Below are 22095 nucleotides of genomic sequence, written 5' to 3'. Positions count from 1 at the left end.
GCCATTTTTTTGTTTTTTGTTTTTTTTGTTTTTGGCTTGTGTCCCCCTTTAAATCCATACCAGACCTAAAGGGCTTTTTTTTTTATTTTTATGACAGCTCCTTTGTTTACATTCTGCTGTCAGTCAGTGTTCCTCTGGTGCCATATACATATAAGTTTTCCTCTGGTGCCAGTGTTCTAACAATGTGCTTCTTTAATGTGACTCATGGCACCATAGAGTACACAGAAACTGCATTCGTCTAAATGTCCTAAAAGACAAAAAAGAAGATAGACCAGCCATTCTCAACCAGCATGCTGTAGACCCCTAGGGTATCTCCAAAGGTTGCTAGCAGTTCCTTGAGCTGTGGCTAATTTACCTCTCATTTGCTGGTGCTTGCATAATCCCAGGGCACTTGGCAAAGGCACCTGCATGGCACCAATGATATTTTTAGCTATCTGTAAAGGGTGGCATCCTGGCTACCCCTGTGAGGCTGGGTGCACATCTAAGCCAAATGCGGCTTGCAGCAGGGGTCCCTGTTCTCCGTTTTAGGGATGAATCGGGACCAATTCTTGCCTGAATTGGGCCCTGAAACTGAGGCAAAGACACACAGGACCTCTGTGCAATCCGCTCCACAGCCGCCACGGAGATGAGTGCCCCAGCTCCATAGGGAGCTAGTCACAATCTCCTAACATGGGAATTAGATGCGGCTTCCCCGCATCCAATTCGCACTGGTGTGAACCCAGCTTCAGGGAAACTTTCTTCCCATTAGCCCCCAGGCTGCTTTTGACAGCTCTCACCAAATCTGAGACAGATAGGTCATAGAAATTTCCTTTCTATTACCATTAACAATCTTTCCTGCCTAAAATATCATTTTTTTCACTACACACAGTATATGTCTGATGGTTCTTCATGGTATAGTAATGATACCTCCAATTACAATAAATATGCATGTACCTTGTATACAATTGTTTGATTATCTAAAGATGAAAGCAAATAATCGAAAATAACAGTTTGTGCAAAGCTGTTCTGAAGGCACATCAGATTTATATCTCAACTAGTGTACGTTATTTCATACATATACCCATTTACACTGTTGGTCGGGCCTAATGAAGGAGTTTTTCATTTTTTTAAATTGATTCACAGTCAACAATGCAATATTTTCAGAATTTTCAATCCAAGAAGGGAGAACCCCTCTAACTTCAAGGAGGGCCTTTTTTTTTTTTTTTTTTTTTTTTTTTTTACTTTTCCTGTATGTTCTACAATGCAAAGCTCAATATCATAGCATTGAATACTGGGCTAATCCCCTGGTGTCTGGTGTGAACCGTTTTTTCTTCACCTCTCTCTTGGAGAATCAATATACCCTGAGAACCTCATTCAGAAATATTACTGAACAAATATGTCAACTCATTTTAGTTAAAAAATGGAGGCATTACAAAACTACACTTGTCATATCTTATGTTTGCCCTAATGCCTGACCAAAGATCTCTTGGATGTCAAACAATTCAGGGTTAAGCATGAAGACTGGAAAGGCATTTTTTTTTTAAAGACAAGAAAAACCAGAACCAGTAAAACTGTTTACATATTCCTCAGAGTATATATATGTTAAAGGTCAGAGTGTAAGGCAGTGGGTTCATTTCAGTACAGTAGTAAAAACGTCCTCAATGCCCTTTTTCTAATATATACTATAAGACTGTATTTATTCAACTTCATGGATGATAATCAGCATACGCTAGTAGTAATTGCACTCACAGGAATCATTTATTAACCACTTCAATACTGGGCACTTTTACCCCCTTCCTAACCAGGACAATTTTCAGCTTTCCTGCGATGTCGCACTTTGAATGACAATTGCACGGTCATGGAACACTGTCCCCTTTTGAAATTTGTTATAATTTTGTTAACACAACTGGAGCTTTGTTTTGGTGGTATTTAATCACCGCTGGATTTTTATTTTTTTGATAAATTAATAAAATAAGCCTAAACATTTTGAAAAATAAATACGTTTTTCTTTGTTTCTGTTATAAAATTTTGCAAATAAACAATTATTCTTCATAAATGTATTCTGCTACATTTCTTTGGTAAAAAAAAAACCAAATCAGTGTATATTATTTAGTCTGTAGGAAAGTTATAGAGTCCAAAAACTATGGTATATATCTGAAAAATTATCAATCCTGATGTACTGACAGCCTATCACATTTGTTGAGGCCCTAAAATGCCAGGACAGTACAAATACCCCTCAAATTACCTACTTTTGAAAAGTAGACAGTCCAAGATATTTATTAAGAGGCATGGTGGGTTTTTTGTCATAATTGTTTGGAAAGTGAAGCAATTAAAAAAAAAAAATGTTTTTTTGTTCATATACTGTCACCAGTGTACTATCATCAGTGTAGTACAGCATCACCATATAACTTGTGTAGCGGTGGTCAGGGAAGCTGTCTGGTAACAGTGCGAAAAAATAAAGTTATAAATTTTTTTAATTACATATTTTACTTTTATTCACAATTTTTTGTGAGTTTTAACACACTGTGGCAAGAGCAATATAATGTTACCATAGTAACATTGCACTACTCTGGGGAAGTGATTAGGATTTTTAATTTTTTTTTTTACACATTATGTTTGCTTATAGCAGTGAATTACATTGCTATAAGCAAACATTTTACTGAATGAAACTCATTCAGTTTGTTTTGTTGTGATTAGCTATGATTGGTCAAAGCTAATCACATGGCATAGATGGGCTGTAATTGGCCCCATTTGTACCATGCGATCGAATTGACCAATAACAGCAACACAATTGTACACACCAGATGGCATGAAAGGAAGCCATCCATTGTGTACAACTGTCATGTGACCTGCTGTAATTGGTCACATGGTACCGGCAGTGAGTGTGTCCCATGGCCCCTTCTCAAAAGACATCATATGGATGGGATGGGAAAGTCGTAGTAAACGCTGTAAATAAAAGAAAAAACTTCCCCTGCAAGTCAATGGCACTAGTGAGAGTATGCACCGCATACTAGCACATTATGAAACATTTACGTTAAAATTAAGCCCTCCAGCAGCACGTTGTCACCAATGACAGGAGCATTCCTGGCAGGCAGAGTATAGTGGTTACTACTAATGGCTATAGCCGCTGGCAGTAACTGTATGTGGAAAAATCCGACAGGCTGATTGTACCCAAGTTGATTGTACCCAAGTTGATCGATCAATCAGCCTGCCCATATACAGTTCAAATCTTGGCCTGTCCCTGCTGAATCGGCTGAGATTCAAACCGTCTGTACCCGGCTTTACACTAAGTTCCCCCCACCTATGAGAGCATTTTGGCCCTAATTCACTGCTTTCATTTGTTCCCTAATTTAATTACCTAATATATGTAATGCCTTAAGATCCACCTACTGTGGCTTTTTGGCTCAACCTCATTATTCAGGCACTCTGTCATGTATCAGATAAGACCAGAACTGTGTGGACTGCAACAGAGGAAACCCAAACGTGTATAAGTGAAATATGAAGGTTTATTAAGGGAAGTGAATAATATAAATACAACCACACAGTGCAATAAATCAACCAACAGACAGAGACCCCCAAATAACAACAGACAGATATGTACAAAATGGGAAATACCAGGATCATAAACAAAGCCAGGCCAAGGTCATGCACAGAGGATCAGCAGATAAACAAAAGGGCAGTTCCAGACTCAGAGACGCAAGCCAGGCCAAGGTCATACACGGGGAGATCAGCTGATGGGGGGAGGAACATAGGACAGGGAGAGATTGGACAGATCAGACTGCAGCGCAGGGATGACAGGAACAGGTGGGACAGGGTAGGGACCAGGACAGGGAAATAGGATCAGAAACACGGGTCAAAAGTTCAGGGAACAGGTTCAGAAATCAGGATTAGACCATACAGCAGCAGGTCAGGGTGCAAAGACAATACCAAGGCAAACATGTGCAAAAATCGTATATACCACAATTAAACAATGCTACTGTCAGGTTCCTCCGTAGAGTTTCCTGTTGATTATATTTTGCTCAAAGATATTATGTATCTTATAGACTATCCTCCTGAAGAAGCTGTTCGCCGCGAAACTGGTTGAGGAATTTTGTATACCCCTCTTCAACAGGAAACTCTACGAGGGAACCTGACAGTAGCATTGTTTAATTGTGGTGTATACGATTTTAAAGAATTATTGTTTGTATTTATACACTTCTTGTCTTCATTAATTATTATATATTTTTATTTACTTTCTTTCACTTGTTATTTACTACCAAGTACCGATATAGTCCATTCAAACCCAAAGCCTTATAGATGTGGATGTATAGGGGTCAGTATCAGCAACTGCCCAGACACTCCCACATCTTTTAGTATTCTTCAATGCAGGGTTAAGCATGAAGACTGGAAAGGCATTTTTTTAAGACAAGAAAAACCAGAACCAGTAAAACTGTTTACATAATCCTCAGAGTATATATACCGTATATACTCGAGTATAAGCCGAGATTTTCAGCCTCTTTTTTGAGGCTGAAAGTGCCCCCCTAGGCTTATACTCGAGTCATCGCTGTCTGCCCGCTCGATCAGCGTGTCGAGCAGACAGACAGCGGCCATTCTATGATTCAAAAGCCGCGCCTCCGGCTCCGCCTTCGCCTGTGATAGGCGGAACACTGAATTTCCCAGCAGCCTGTGTTCCGCCTATCACGGGCATCGTCTCATCCTCGTACTACGGACGAGGATGATACGACGTCCGTGATAGGCGGAACACAGGCTGCTGGGAAATTCAGTGTTCCGCCTATCACAGGCGAAGGAGGAGGCGCGGCTTTTGAATTTTACAATGGCCGCCGACGAAGAGGGCACGGGACGGAGGCAAGGCAAGGCACGGCACGGGACGGGACGGGACGGGACGAAGGCAAGGCACGACACGGGACGGAGGCTCGGGACAAAGGCTCGGGACACAGGTAGGCTGGACACACACACACACACACACACACACACACACACACACACACACACACACACACACCTGTACTGCCCACTAAACATGATGGGATTTTTGTCGTGGCTATGACGCAAAGTGGCTGCTGGATGGTCTTCTCTGTGTGGGTGGCCAGCGGGAATAAATCTGCGACTCAACTATTCCCTTTTCCCTGCCAAAGTGAATGGGTCCTCAGCCCTGGTTCACACTATATTGCCATGCAGCTAACACTGCAAACCCTATTCATTTCCGCACTGCGTTTTGCGATCTGCTGCGGGTGTAGGTGCAGGTAGGCTGGACACACACACACACACACACACACACACACACACACACACGGATGGAGACACACACACACGGATGGATGGATGGATGGAGACACACACACACACAGGGATGGATGGATACACACACACACAGGGATGGATGGATGGATGGAGACACACACACACAGGGATGGATGGATGGATGGATGGAGACACACACACACAGGGATGGATGGATGGATGGAGACACACACACACAGGGATGGATGGATGGATGGACACACACACACACAGGGATGGATGGACGGACACACAGGGATGGACGGACACACAGGGATGGACTGACACACACACAGGGATGGACAGGCATGTCTCACCCTCGGCTTATACACGAGTCAATAAGTTTGCCAGTTTTTTTGGGGGTAAATTGGGGGCCTCGGCTTATATTCGGGTCGGCCTATACTCGAGTATATACGGTATGTTAAAGGACAGAGTGTAAGGCAGTGGGTTAATTTCAGTACAGTATTTATTCAACTTTATGCATGATAATCAGCTTTCTCTACAAAAAAAGATGGAAACAAACATTTTTTAATTGCACTCACAGGAATCATTTATTGCCCCCTTCCTAACCAGGACAATTTTCAGCTTTCAACGCTGTCGCACTTTGAATGACAATTGCGCGGTCATGCCAACACTGTACTCATATGATTTTTTTTATAATTTTGTTCATACAACTGGAGCTTTGTTTTGGTGGTATTTAACCACCACTGGATTATAATTTTTTCTAAATAAACAAAATAAGCCTGAATATTTAAACAAAAAAATAACACGTTTTTCTTTGTTTCTGTTATAAAATTTAGCAAATAAGCAATTGTTCTTCATAAATGTATTCTGCTACATTTCTTTGGTAAAAACAAAACAAATCTGTGTATATTATTTATTTTGTATGAAAATTAAATGTCAGCCATCATTCATTGTAATTAATGTGGACCTGCATTGTTGGATAACGTGATTGATGATGCTTAAAGTCCTAATAAAGGACTTTTCAAACATTTGGGTGTGTTCATTTCCAGGGTACATTCTATTTTTGTGAATGAGTAGGGGTACTATTGACATGGGGGGGGGCTGGGATCTATTAAACAATAAGGGGGCTTCCAGATTCTGATAAGCCCCCCAGCCACAGACCACTGATCCAGGGGTGTGGGGAAGAGGCCTTTGAACTCGTCTCATTAACATGGGGACAAAGTGCTTTGCTAGGGGGTTCCCCCCAGAGCAAAGTACCTCACATGTTAAGGGCATATGGTATGGTAAGGTTTGGGCAGGCCACACACTGGCTGCCCCCCTTTCCTGACCTACAAGGCTTCACACTCAGATAAGGGTCTGGTACGAATTGTGGGGTGGAGCCTCATGCCATTTTTTTCCTTTTTTTGACTTGTGTCCCCCTTTAAATCCATACCAGACCTAAAGAGCTTGGTGTGGATTGTGGGGGGGGGGGGGGGGGTCCCTGTCTGACAGTGAAGATCAGTGCCAGCTCCTAACAATCAACACAAAAGGCAGGTTAAAAAGCACATAATAAACGCATATTAAATAAAGAACCCTTTGAGCCTACATCCAGCAATGCGGTAGTGCTGTCTGTTGACACAATTTATAAAATGAATATCTCCAGGTAAAAATATAGATTTTTTTCATTTCTGCCTAAATCTGATTTAAATATGGTTTGTTCCCATTGTATGGGGATCTCACTTGTACTAATATGAAAAATAAAGCAGAGCTGAAGGACCTTGCTAATGCATTGTATAGTTCGGTGCAAATATTGGGACACTTCTGATGGAGGCCAAATACTTTTACTACACCAGCAGGTGACATTCTACCACAAGTGGACTAATCCATTTTGTGGGGCACTGCATTTTAAATAAATACTAATACTACTGGTACTATGTATTCTAACTAAAGTTGGTATAAATAACCTTTCATACAGGTTACAAATCTACAGTACATGTTAATAGATCACGTGCACATAGATCATATGTAGAATTTCATACTATTTTATACAATTTTTTCCCAATAGAACCTACACAATTTCTGATTTATTCATACTTATAAAAGAGATCCTGAGCTGTAAAAAAATTCTGGGCAACCAGTAATTTGTAACTGTGGCAGGCTGTCCATTTAGTTGGCCCACGTCTTCATGAACGCTATGTGATCTCTTTGTTTGTCTTGTTTAAATATACAAATAAGTGTTCCTCTAGTGCCAGTGTTCTGACAATGTGCTTCTTTAATTTGACTCATGGCACCATAGAGTACGCATAAACTGCATTTGTCTAAATGTCCTAAAAGACGAAAAGAAGATAGACCAGCCATTCTCAATGAGCATGCTGTGGACTCCTAGGATCCCTCCAAAGGTTGCTAGCGGTTCCTTGAACTGTGGCTAATTTACCCCTCATTTGTTGATGCATGCATAATCCCAGGGCCAGTGGCACTTGGCAGAGCCATCTGCATGACAACAAAGATATTTTTAGCTATCTGTAAATTGTGGCATTCTGGCTACCATTGTAAGGCTGGGTTCACATCTAATCTGCATGCGGCTCGCAGCAGGGGTCTGGTGCACCCCTGTTCTCCATTTTAGGGATGAATCAGGGCTGAATTTTTGCCTAAATTCTGCCCTGAAACTGACCAAAGATGCACCAGACCTCTGTGCAATCCGCTCCGCAGCAGTCACGAAGATGTGTGAACCACCTCCATAGAGAGCCGGTCACAATCTCCTGTCATGCGAATTGGATGCAGGGAATCTTTCCTCCTACTAGCCACCAGTGCAATGTAAGGTGTATTTATTCCACTGATCCCCAATGAGTTGCTTGTAGCAGGGATTACGCAAGACCAAAAAATGATTTCAAGGGTTCGTCTAGAATGAAAAGACTGCTTTAGACAGTGCTCACCAAATCTGAGACAGATAGAAAAGTAATTTCTATGGCCTATTACCATTAACAATCTTAGCTGCCTATAAGATCATTTGTTCACAACATGCATGTCTGATGGTTCCTCATGGTATAGTAATGATACCTCCAATTAGAATGAATATGCATGTATCTTGTATACAATTGTTTGATTATCTAAATATGGAAACAAATATCGAAAATAACAGTTTGCTCAAAGCTGTTCTGAAGGCACATCAGATTTATAGCTCAACTAGTGTACGTCATATATATACCCATTTACACTGTTGTTTGGGCCTAATTAAGGGGTTTTGCATTTTTTTTAATTGATTCACGGTCAACAATGCTATATTTTCAGAATTTTTATTATAAGGAGGGAGAACCCCTCTAATTTCAAAGGGGTCTCTCTCTTTTTTTTTTTTTTACTTCTCCTGTATGTTCTACATGCAAGGCTCAATATCATCGCATTGAATACCAGGCTAATCCCATCAAAATCCTTCTTTTATTCACATTTGTGATTTGGATTATGTGTCTGGTGTGCGCCTTGTCTTTGCGTCTATGCTAGGTTTTGTTTCACCTCTCCCTTAGAGAACATCATTCAGAAATATTGTTATGTCAAATATGTCAAATTATTTTAGTTGAAAATGGAGGTATTGCAAAACTACACTTATGTTTGCCCTAATGACCAAAGATCTCTTGGATGTCAAACAATTCAGGGTTAAGCATAAAGACATGAAAGGCATTTTTGTTTTTAAGACAAGAAAAACCCAAACCAGTAAAACTGCTTACATATTCCTCAGAGTATATATATGTTAAAGTACAGAGTGTAAGGCAGTGGGTTCATTTCAGTACAGTAGTAAAAGCTTCTCATTGCCCTTTTGCTTAATATGTACTATAAGACTGTATTTATTCAACTTCATGCATGGTAATCAGCGTACTCGACAAAAAAAAAAAAAGATGGAAACAAAAAATTATTAATTGCACTTAAAGGAATCATTTATTAACCACTTCAATACTGGGCACTTTTACCCCCTTCCTAACCAGGAACATTTTCTGCTTTCAGCGCTGTCGCACTTTGAATGATAATTGCGCGGTCATGCAACACTCTACCCATATGACATTTTTTAAATTTTGTTCACACAACTAGAGCTTTGTTTTGGTGGTATTTAATCACTGCTGGGTTTTTATTTTTTGGTAAATAAACAAAAAAAGCCTGAACATTTTGAAAAAAAATAAAAAATTTTTCTTTATTTCTGTTATAAAATTGTGCAAATAAACAATTGTTCTTATGTATTCTGCTACATTTCTTTGGTAAAAACATAACCCAAATCAGTGTATATTATTTAGTCTGTAGGAAAGCTATAGAGTCCACAAACTATGGTATATATCTGAAAAATTATCATTCCTGATGTACTGACGGCCTATCACATTTGTTGAGGCCATAAAATGCCAGGACAGTACAAATACCCCTCAAATTACCTATTTTTGGAAGGTAGACAGTTCAAAATATTTATTAAGAGGCATGGTGGGTTTTTTGTCATAATTGTTTGGAAAGTGAAGCAATTAAAAAAAAAAATGTTTTTTTGTTTACATACTGTCATCAGTGTAGTCCAAGGTACTGTATTTATTAAGAGGCATTGCGTTTTGTTTTTAAGTTTTTGTCATAATTGTTTGGAAAATTAAGGAAAAAAAAAAGTTTTGTTTTTACATACTGTCACCAGTGTAATACAGCATCATCATATAATGGGTGTGGCAGTGATCAGGGACACTGACTGGTAACAGTGCAACAAAAATAAAAAATGTTAATTTGTTTCATTTAAAAAAAAAAAATTGTTACTTTTTTTATTTTTGTTACGATTGACCAGAGCAATATACAGAGCAGTTACAGTGCTACAAGCAAGTATTTTAATGAATGAAACTGATTCATTCAGTTTGTTTTGTTGTGATTAGGTATGATTGGTCAAAGCTAATCATATGGTACAGGTGGCCTGTAATTGGGCTGTAATTGGCCCCCGTCTGTACCATGCAATCAAATTGACCAATCACTGTTAGCAACACAATAGATGGCATGAAAGGAAGCTATCCATTGTGTACAACTGTTGTGTGACCTGTTGTGATTGGTCATGGTGTGACACATGGTACGGGCAGTGACTGTGTCCCATTGCCCCTTCTCAAAAGGCGTCATATGAACGGGATGGGAATGCCACCACCAGGCCGTCATTCTGCTATAGGTCAGGCAGGAAGGTATTAAATATGTATAGTTTACCAGAACATTCGCACACATACACTTAATAATCAAAACTACACACAGTATAAACCCTTCACCATAAAAATTACAGACTTGTCCTTTAAAAACCCAGCTATAACATCTAACACACAACTTCTACTGAAAAACTAAAGCCACTTCCTGAAAGATAAAAAGGATATCCACCTGCTCTAGGGTTGCCACCTCATCCCTTTAACCACTTGCCGACCAGCGGCCGTTATTATACTGTGGCAGGTCGGCATGATCCTGCGAACCGTCATAGCTGCTCCTTTAAGCGGGCCATCAGGCGCACGCTGTACTGCGGGGGTGGCCGACAGTTGCGCATGATCACGGGCATGAGAGGCAGAACAGGGACGTGTGTGTGTGTGTAAACACAAATCCCTGTTCTGTGAGGAGAGTCAGATCGCAAGTTCCTAATAGCTAGGAACCATGATCTGTCATCTCCTATGGTCAGTCCCTTCCCCCTACACTTAGAACACACAGTCAGGGAACACAATTAATCCCTTGATCACCCCTACGATCGCCTGACGTTTACACAGTAATCAGGGCATTTTTATAGCACTGATCGCTGTATAATTGTCAGTGGTTTAAAAAATGTGTCAAAAGTGTCCAATGTGTTTGCCATAATATTGCAGTCCCGATAACCGCCATTACTAGTAAAACAAATAAAAATGCCATAAATCTATCCCCGATTTTGTAGACGCTATAACTTTTGTGCAAACCAATCAATATACGCTTATTGTGATTTTTATTACAAAAAATATATAGAAAAATACATATCGGCCAAAACTGAGGAAAAATGTATCTTTAACCACTTGCAGACCGGACCATTTTGCTGGTCAAAGACCAGACCACTTTTTGCGATTCGGCACTGCGTCGCTTTAACTGACAATTGCGCGGTCGTGCGACGTGGCTCCCAAACAAAATTGATGTCCTTTTTTTCCCACAAATAGAGCTTTCTTTTGGTGGTATTTGATCACCCCTGCGGTTTTTATTTTTTGCGCTATAAACAAAAATAGAGCGTCAATTTTGAAAAAAACGCATTATTTTTTACTTTTTGTTATAATAAATATCCCCCAAAAATATATAAAAAAACATTTTTTTCCCTCAGTTTAGGCCGATACGTATTCTTCTACATATTTTTGGTAAAAAAAAATCGCAATAAGCGATTATTGATTGGTTTGCGCAAAAGTTATAGCGTTTACAAAATAGGGATAGTTTTATAGCATTTTTATTAATAATTTTTTATTATTTTTTTTTTTACTAGTAATGGCGGCGATCTGCGATTTTTATTGTGACTGCGACATTGTGGGGGACCCATCGGACATTTTTGACACATTTTTGGGACCATTGTCATTTATACAGTAATCACTGCTATATAAATGCAGTGATTCCTGTGTAAATGACACTGGCAGTGAAGGGGGTTAACCAGTGGGTGGCAGTGTAGGGGTTAAGTGTTCCTAGGGGTGTGTTACTAACTGTGGGGGGGTTGGGCTTTCATTTAGTGTACACTGATCTCTGCTCCAATCACATGGAGCAGAGATCAGCGTCACTAGTTGCTAGGCAGAATGGAGAAATGTTGTTTATACAGCATTTCCTCCATTCGGCCGCTCCGTGAGACGATCGCGGGGATGCCAGCGGCGATCGAGTCCGCGGGTCCCGCGACCGGACTCACGGGGGTCCCGACCAGCGCGGGAGCGCGCCGCCAGCGGCGCGCTCCCGATGGCAGGGCGGCATCGAATATTGGACGTACCTGTATGCCAATATGCCTGCCCGTGCCATTCTGTGGACGTACATCCTCGTGCGCTGGTCGGGAAGTGGTTAAAATAAAAAGTGGATATATATTATAGTAAAAAGTACAAAATATTGTTTGTTTGTTTTTTCAAAATTGTCGCTTTTTTTTGTTTATAGCGCAAAAAATAAAAACCGCAGAGATGATCAAATACCACCAAAAGAAAGCTCTATTTGTAAGAAAATCTTCTGGGGCTGAAGTGGTTAAACCCGAAAACATATTAATTGCACAGGGGGTGCATTAAATTAGCCTTAGAACATGTGTAATTCAGATGTGCTCAGGTTTAAAGGGATAATGCGGCAACCCTAGCCTCCTCCCCTTCCTGGATCTTCTAAAAGCACATTCACTGCAGCTATCCACTAAAGGTATGAAAATGGTCATCATTGTAGCAGCATATACCAACAGGGTGGTTGAACAGAACCACAGTGGCCACACATTGATAAAAATTGTATTCATGTATGGCCAGCTTTACCTGAGTTCTCTTTCGATCCAGCACTGTGCCCATATGCAGCAGTGCTGCTCTCTCTTCCTACATTCACAGGCTATACTGACAGCAGAAGGAGTCATTGGCTCCTGCTGCTGTCAGTCAAATTCTGTAAAGGAGAGATAGCGGGAGGAGGGGTGGCAAAGCCACACTGTGTGTCTATGGACGCACACAGCCTGGCTCGGGAGCACACCCGCATGGTTGCCCCCTCAAAACTCAGTTTTCTGAGGGGTGCCCGGAGAAGAGGAGGAGTGGAGAGTGCTGCAAAGGACTCCAGAAGAGGAGGGAAGCCCCTGCTCTGTGCAATACAGAGCAGGGGCTTCACATTGCACAGAGTAGGTAAGTATACCATTTTTTATTAAAAAAAAAAATTGCAATCATTTTAAACTACCACATTTATATCTTCTAGGCTGACCATTCTTACATTACATGCAATTTAGTAATTTCATAAGAGAATACCAAAACAGTGTGTAGCACCCTTCTAGTTAGGTTTGCTAGGATGCTAGGCAAATAGTCTGATATTTAGAGCAGGCTGTCTTCTTGTTGGAGGGAATCCACCCCTTTGGGTTTGGGTGGCTACCCCCATCTGCAGCTAATATTCATCGAGGTCCCAAGTGTTGCATAGCTAGAAGGCCTACTCCTAGAGATCCATCTTTGAAGTTAGTCAAGGAAACCTTTACTTGAGGACCTGGTCTGGAGAGCTCACTGAAGAGTGCCCAGGGGAAGTTAGAAGAGGTTTGGCTGTCCTGTGGCATTCTGAACCTTAACCTCCCCCTTACTGAAAAGTAGCTGGTAAATACTAGAAGGAGGCATTCAGTGATCCTGAGATATTGTGAGTATTGACCAGAGTTCAAGGTTCTAGTGATTGTGTGCTGTATCTCTGGGTGGAGGAGCCAGTGGTATTCCTGACTGGTATAGCTCCTAAAAAGGGACTCAGTTCTGCCATCTGTACTTCTTCCGGCATAAATTCTGCTCCGAGAGACTTAGCAAGGTGAAGTGTCCTCTTGCAAATGTTCAAGGAATCTGGATTATCCCGTATTACCCCTGTCCCACCCAAAGTTCTTCAGCAAATAAAATCCTAGAAAGACATCCCCTGGACTGATTGAGCCGGAGCAAGTGGAATTTTGCTGTGTGCCTGGCTGCCTCTGCACTCATTTTGTAAAAGAACCTGTTAAATTACAGTGGCTCCTATGAGAGTAGTGCTACAAGTGTCTGCAGCTAATTTCTCAATTGAAGTTTGCCTGCCTGGGTGGCATCCTATGGCTCAAATTTTGGCTGAATCATAGGAATCATCCAAAGTCTGAACCATGTATGACCATCTTACTAGATCTAGGCAGAAATAGAGGATTCAGTTATTAGCTGAAGGCAGGATAGGTTCCCCTGAAGTGATGAATCTTCAGAGATTGCCTAAAATAGACAGTGTAGGAGATAGCTGGACAGATTGGGGAAGTGAGTTCCAGAAGATGGGAGAGGTTCTGGAGAAGTCCTGCAGATGAGAATGGGAGGAGGAGATAAGGGAGCTAGAGAGCAGAAGGTCTTGGGAGGAGCGGAGAGGACAGTTTGGGTGATATTTAGAGATAAGATTGGTGATGTAGCTCGGGGCAGAGTTGTAAATGGCTTTGTTTGTTATTGTTTTGAATTTTATTAGTTGGCAATGGGAAGCAAGGAGTGGCAGAGAGGAATGGCGGACACTGAATGGTTGGTAAGGTGGATGAGTCTGGCAGCTGCATTCATGATAGACTAATGAGGGGATAGCTTTACATATGAAAGAAAACTTCAATCGCGCAACCTGAATAAATTAATCAAACGAGTGCTCACAAATTTCCATGCCCAAACTACTCCAAAAGATAAATAATCAGTTAATCAGTGATAAAAAAAATACTTAGTTTTGATGAAAAATATCCCTGTTATACCACTCATAAAATATATGAAAAAATATAAATCAATATGTGAAATATATGGTGAATCTGCCTCTCACACAGACCAGCAACAACACAGAAAAAAAATAATGAATAAAATCAATAAATAGTGTCCCCTGTGTTGTGCCAAACACTCTCACTCTATAGAACTACAAGTGAGGCCGCGTACACACGCGCGGACTGTTTGCCCAACCTTGTTCGTCAAACAGTTTCGGCAAACAGTCCGCTCAAAATTTGCATGAGCGGACTTGCCCACACACGAGCGGACTGTTTCAGCGAACTGTTTGCCAAACAGTCCGCTCAACTTTTGAAATGAACGGACTCGCCCACGTAAGGCGGAGGCAAATCCGCCCATTTCGAGCGCGTGTACAGGTAGGCGGGGCCCGCGAAGGAGACGTCGCGGGCTCCGCCGCCTGGAATGGGCTTAAAGAGAACCCCAACGCCGAAAAAAATCGGCGTGGGGGTTCCCCCAAAGTCCACACCAGACCCTTGCCCGAGCACGCTACCCGGCCGGCCAGGAAAGGGGGGCGAGCGAGCGCGCCCCCCCTCCTGAGCCGTACCAGGCCGCGTGCCCTCAACATGGGGGGTGCCTTGGGGAAGGGGGGGCCGCGCGGCCCCCCCACCCCAAAGCACCTTGTCCCCATGTTGATGAGGACAAGGGCCTCTTCCCGACAACCCTGGCCGTTGGTTGTCGGGGTCTGCGGGCGGGGGGCTTATCGGAATCCGGGAGCCCCCTTTAAGAAGGGGGCCCCCGGATACCGGCCCCCCACCCTATGTGAATGAGTATGGGGTACAATGTACCCCTACCCATTCACCTGTGAAATAAAGTACAAAAAAAAACACAACACAGGGAAAAAATATTTTATTGCACAGCTCCGGGGGTCTTCCGTCTTCGGGGGTCTTCTCGCCGGACTCCTCCGCTATCTGTGTGTAGCTCTTTTACTAGCGGAGGAGTCCGGCTTTCTTCCTCCCCGCCGCCGGCCTCTTCTCCCGACTTCGGGGGTCTTGTCCCCCTCTTCGGTTCTTCTGCCGGGCCACCGCGCCTTCTTGTAGCTCTTTTGCAGGCGGTGGCCCGGTCTTCTGTCGCCGCTGCCTTCCGTTCTTCTGTCGCCGCCTTCGGTTCTTCTGCCGGGCCACCGCGCCTTCTTGTAGCTCTTTTACAGGCGGTGGCCCGGTCTTCTGTCGCCGCTGTCGTCGCCGCCGCCGCCGCCTTCCGTTCTTGTTCTTCTTCTTGTTCTTCTTCTTCTTCTCCTGGAGATGTTGACTCGACGAGCTCTCCGGCCGGAATGCCAGGGACACGCTCCGCTGCCACTTATATAGTGACAATGGGGCGGTGTCACATGGTATATGTCACATGGGTTGGTCACATGGTGACCCCGCCCACTTACGATGTCATAGTCCCCATGTGACATCAACCCATGTGACCAACCCATGTGACATATACCATGTGACACCGCCCCATTGTCACTATATAAGTGACCGCACAGCGCGGCTCTGGGATTCCGGCCGGAGAGAGCGACGTGTCAACATCTCCTGGGGAAGAAGAAGAAGAACAAGAAGAAGAACAAGAACGGAAGGCGGCGGCGACGGCGACGACAGCGGCGACAGAAGACCGGGCCACCGCCTGTAAAAGAGCTACAAGAAGGCGCGGTGGCCCGGCAGAAGAACCGAAGAGGGGGACAAGACCCCCGAAGTCGGGAGAAGAGGCCGGCGGCGGGGAGGAAGAAAGCCGGACTCCTCCGCTAGTAAAAGAGCTACACACAGATAGCGGAGGAGTCCGGCGAGAAGACCCCCGAAGACGGAAGACCCCCGGAGCTGTGCAATAAAATATTTTTTCCCTGTGTTGTGTTTTTTTTTGTACTTTATTTCACAGGTGAATGGGTAGGGGTACATTGTACCCCATACTCATTCACATAGGGTGGGGGGCCGGTATCCGGGGGCCCCCTTCTTAAAGGGGGCTCCCGGATTCCGATAAGCCCCCCGCCCGCAGACCCCGACAACCAATGGCCAGGGTTGTCGGGAAGAGGCCCTTGTCCTCATCAACATGGGGACAAGGTGCTTTGGGGTGGGGGGGCCGCGCGGCCCCCCCTTCCCCAAGGCACCCCCCATGTTGAGGGCACGCGGCCTGGTACGGCTCAGGAGGGGGGGCGCGCTCGCTCGCCCCCCTTTCCTGGCCGGCCGGGTAGCGTGCTCGGGCAAGGGTCTGGTGTGGACTTTGGGGGAACCCCACGCCGATTTTTTTCGGCGTTGGGGTTCCCCTTTAAGCCCATTCCAGGCGGCGGAGCCCGCGACGTCTCCTTCGCGGGCCCCGCCTACCTGTACACGCGCTCGAAATGGGCGGACTTTCCGAGCGGGAACAGTCCGCTCATTTCGAAAGTACAGCGGACAGGCCCACACACGGGCGGACTGTTCGCTCAAACACAGTTTCAGCGGACAGTTTTTCGGAATTTCCGAAAGACTTTGTCCGTCCAACTGTCCGCTGAAACTGTCCGCTGAAAGCCCACACACGAGCGGACTGTCCGCCCAAACACTGTTCAGCGGACAAGGTTGGGCGAACAGTCCGCCCGTGTGTACGCGGCCTGACTGTAAGACAGTAAACCATTGTTAGTGGTAAATGATAAGTAATTGCTCAAAACAAGTCCACATTAATCAACTAGTTATAAAGAAAGTCCATATAATGCACAGATCAAATGGATATTGAACTTCAAACAAAGTTGTTTCTCCAGAACATATAACATATAACTTCAGTTGCTTAACCTCCCTGGCGGTATGATTATTTCAGATTTTAGGTGCTGAAAGCGGTACAATTATTTTGCATGAAAATTTGCCATTTTATATTGTAGTCCTGTAATTCTTAGGAATAACTCACTTAAATCTGTCCAAACCAGAGTCTAGCAGACATCCCGGGTATGATAAAGTTTGAAAAATGAAATCATAAATTAAAATATAATAAATAACTATAAATAATTGTACCAAATAATAATATAACAATAATAAAAAATATTCAATAATGTAATCAAATCAAAAACACTGAAATTTGCTCAGTTGCAGAATTGTCGCTGTCATTACTTTTCAGTATTTGATGACAGATCTCCCCACAAATCACTATCGCTCAATCCTGCGAGTGATTCAAATTTATTATTGCTGTTTTCTAGCTGGTCTAAAATCATTTTTGATGTAAAGGGACGGTTTTGGTTGCTATGGACAATCTCCAGTTTCTAGGCATAAAGAACAGTTTTTATAATATAAAACTGCATGCAGGACACTGGAGAAACCACTAGGGACAAAGGGGCTGTGAAATAATTACATACAGCAATGTAATCTGTAAGATTACATTATACTCTATGTAATGTGTGTGTTTCACTTTTTGAATTTGGCGCTGTTCTCCGTCCGCGATGAATCGAGCGAAGGATGAGCCGCTCGTACAGTGGGGGGACATCGCTGGATCCAAGGGACAAGGTAAGTAAACCTCCTTCTGGATCCAGCAATGCGGTCCCGAGTCTGGCCCTTTGGTATAAAACTTCCACCCCAAGCCAGACTCGGGAACACCGCCAGGGGGGTTAAAGGGGTTGTAAAGGTAAAAAAAAGAATGCATTAAGGTGAAAAAACATCTGACAGTGTCGGCCCCCCCAGCCCCCCTGTTTTACTTACCTGACCCCTCGAAAGTCCCACACTCGCCCCCGACATCCTCTTCGCCGCTCAGCCTGACCGTTGATTGGCTGGAGTGGATGGATTGAAAGCAGCGCAGCCGGCGCAGCGCTGCTGTCAATCACATCCAATGGCGCGCCGCGCCGGGGGGTGGGGCTGAGTGATACAGTGAGCAGCTATAGCCGCCGGCTGTATCACGGGAGCCTGCCCGCAAGTGCTTTTCACCATGCGAGGGAGCTCGCATGAACATGAAAAGTACTTGCAGGGGGAAGCCGAGACAGCCGCCGAGGGACCCCAGAAGACCAGGTTCGGGGCCACTCTGTGCAAAACGAGCTGAACAGTGGAGGTAATTATAACAAAATTCTCTTTACAACCCCTTTAATAAATGCGGATCTTCTGATCATTTGGACATGCAGTTTTACCTGACACTAACGTCTGCATATATATCTTTCATTGTATGCTCACTTGGAATTGCCCAGGTTTGTGAAAGGCTATATTCGTAATAGTAATAATATTAATTTCTATCAGTTTTTTTTTACAAATTCATGATTATTTTGTGTAACAAAAAGGCTAGACTGAACATTTAGGCTTCAATACAAAAACCAACCAAACTGATTATGGATAACACAAAAGATTTGTGTTTAATTATTAACTTTTAGGACCATACGGGTGAAAGAACAAATTACTGTGTCAATACTCAAAGCAACAGAAGTGGGACACTGCTGAACATTAACAGAAACTATTCAGGAATGAAAACCCTGCCTCAGTCACTTCCAGATATACATTGTGGTCACTGTATTACACATTATGCATTATTATGCTTAAAGAAGAACTCTACTTTGCAAGGCAGATTTTAATATAGTCAGGTACATGTAGAAAAAATAAAATAAAATATTAGGATAATAGGATCTAAATGCTGTTAGGCCCAAACAGAGCATGCCTTTCTACAGTAGGTGTGTGCTTAGGTGATTAAGTCATTTGGATATTATATATAATTAATTAAAGGTGGAGTCATATAAAATATTCCCCCTTAGAGCCCGTTCACACTGAGGCAGCACGACTTGCAGCGCGACTGCCTCAGGCGACCGGGATCCGACTTTAGCTGCTGCTTGTGAAATGACTTCTGTATAGAAGTCAATGCAAGTCGCCCCAAAAGTCGTACAGGAACCTTTTTCTAAGTTGGAGCGACTTAAGTCGCTCCAATTAGAACGGTTCCATTGCATAGAGCGGGACACGACTTGTCAGGCGGCTAAGTCGCCTGACGGGTCGCCCCTGTGTGAACCGACCCCTAGGCACCATTCCTAATCAATAAGTAACTTAAACATGTAATGTTTTATATTTAATTTCTCCTTTCTTGCAAAATTGTACAGCGTGTATCTAGAGGTAATATTCTAATCAAGTCTTGGAGGCTGTGGTTGGATTGTTACCACCTTTCCTCTTCACAACCACGATTGCAGAAATTATCCTTCAGAACAGAGTCGGCTCTGTGCAGAGAAACCTGCTGTAATATTGACATGGAAGGGCACCCAAACAAGGTTTTACATTGGGAACAGCCACTAAAAGACTACTTGAACTAAAAAAATTAATAAAAAATAAAATAAAAAAACACGAAGATTGACTATCTTTTAGGGAGCATCTAGATACGTTAATAAAGCCTGCGGCATTACCATGAAAAATTTACTGGTTACCCTAAATTGTTCCCACAAAAATAGCATTGTGCTTCCGGTGACTACATTTTTATACCTGTATTTATGCAGTGTGAGATCATCTAAGGCACTGTGCCTGTGACACCTAGTCTCATAAGATTTGGAGTGAAATTCAATGATGTTACTACTGTGCTGCTCACTGTTCTTGCTAGAGACAAAGCTGGGTCTGCAATGAAAGAATCTCCCTGTTTTTGGCTAAACAAATCTGAGTATTTGTGCTTCCTGCTCCTCTCCTTAATGATAAAAAAACAAAAAAAAAACAAAAAAACAAAATGAAGATGATGAACCATGGTAAATTTACAAACTATACATACAAATAAGCACATTGATGATATTATTTACATTATTACATACAGTACATTCATAAGTATACATTGCAAAGTCTAACCCAACTGGAGTTAAAGTGATACCAAAGTATTGTTTTTTTATTTGGTTAAAAATAACAAACATGCCATACTTACCTGCTCTGTGAAGTGGTTTTGCACAGAGTAGCCCAAATCCTCCTCTTCTTCGGTCCCTTGCTGGCACTCCTGACCCCTCCCTCCAGCCGAGTGCCCCCACAGCAAGAAGCTTGCTATGGGGGCACCCAAGCTGAGCCGCTGCTCTGGGCGTCCATTCAGACATGGATCCCCTGGCTCAACCCCGCCCCTCTCTCTCATTGGCTCACTGACTTTGATTGATAGCACCAGAAGCCAATAGTGCCAGCTGCTGTCTCAGCCAATGAGGAGGGGAGTCCAGGACAGTGGAGTCTCTCGTGCAACATTGCTGGTTTGAAATGGGGCTCAGGTAATTATTAGGAGGCCTGAGGGGAGTTGCTGCACACAGAAGGTTTTTGTTTATCTTGATGCATAGAATGCACTAAAATAAAAAACTTCTGCCTTTACAACCACTCTAAGCCCTTGTACACGCGGTCGGACATTCCGACGGAAAATGTCTGATCGGACCGTGTTGTCGGATAATCTGACCTTGTGTGGGCTCCATCGGACTGTTTCCGTCAGAATATCTGACTGACAAAGTTTTAGAGCTGGGCTATAAAATTTTCTGACAACATGATCCGATCAGACCCTGTCCGATCGTTTGTAGAGAATTCCGATCGGGCAAAGTGCCACACATGCTCAGATCAAATTCCTAGACCAAAGCTATTGGCTACTAGCCTGAACGTAGTCCCGTCGTAACGAAATAACGTCATCACGTTACGAACGATTGGATTTTCCAACAACTTTGTCCGACCGTGTGTATGCAACACAAGTTTCAGACAAAATCCGTTGGACAAAATCCGACGGATTTGGTTGTCGGAATGTCCGACCATGTGTACAAGGGCTTAGTCTTAAAGTGTATCCAAACGCCCAAAAAATGTATACATTGCAACTTACCAGTCTTTTTATGCAGGGGCGGTATTGGTTGTTTTTTTTTACATTTTGTTATCCATCTATTTTCACCTGCTAATGCTGCCAGTAACACATCTCCTGTCCCCTTCATACTCATTTCTCCACTGTATCTGCGGAGGGAGCCATGGTTGCCACCAAGCTGTATTCAAACTTGTCTGCCTTTGTTCATTACATAAGAGATGACGGGATTATAAGAAACATAAGATTATTTTTCTTTCTGTCCTGCTCTTAGGATGTGGCAGGGACACTGCATTTCTGGCAAGATAAACAGGTATTTTCTGTACTTGTCTTAGCCCAAATAAAGAAAACTAATACAGCCACCACATCTATGGACTGGTATGCTGAAATATATTACATTTTGGCGTTTGGTTTTAGATACACTTTAATGTTTATATGCCCTTTACTGTATAATTGTCATTTTATTTTTCTTATACTGAAAAGTGAAATCTACTAGTTTGTACTAGAGGCTTTTAACGTGCTAACATTCTCTTTTGTTTATGTCTTTCTGTATTATAACCTTCACAGTTTGGTTTATATCAATGTGTAAAAGAATGCATGTGATTTAGTATTGTTTGTTTAATATGGACAATGGACATTAACCTCCAGTCATAGCTGACACTTCTTGGCTGTAGGTAACATTCTTCTTTGAAGTGCTGTAGTGTTGGCATCGCTAAAGTATTAGCGGGCTGTGAAAATACAATGCATTATCAAAAAAACAGAGGACATCTGTATAAAATTTAACGCATGTACATTTTGTTGT

At 42.9% G+C, this 22095-nt stretch overlaps 1 protein-coding gene across 2 annotated transcripts in view; it reads left to right on the top strand.

Annotated features, from left to right (window-relative positions):
- GLS2 (glutaminase 2) overlaps positions 1–22095 on the top strand; it is a 139943-nt gene that overhangs the window by 23395 nt on the left and 94453 nt on the right. The gene's annotated exons all lie outside the window — the stretch shown is intronic.

This window comes from Lithobates pipiens, unplaced genomic scaffold, assembly GCF_037356315.1.
Source record: "Lithobates pipiens isolate NorthernLeopardFrog02 unplaced genomic scaffold, aLitPip1_a1.2 Scaffold_16, whole genome shotgun sequence".
NCBI lineage: Eukaryota > Metazoa > Chordata > Amphibia > Anura > Ranidae > Lithobates > Lithobates pipiens.
Note: the sequence above shows the minus strand (reverse complement) of the source record. Positions and strands in the feature narration are given on the sequence as shown.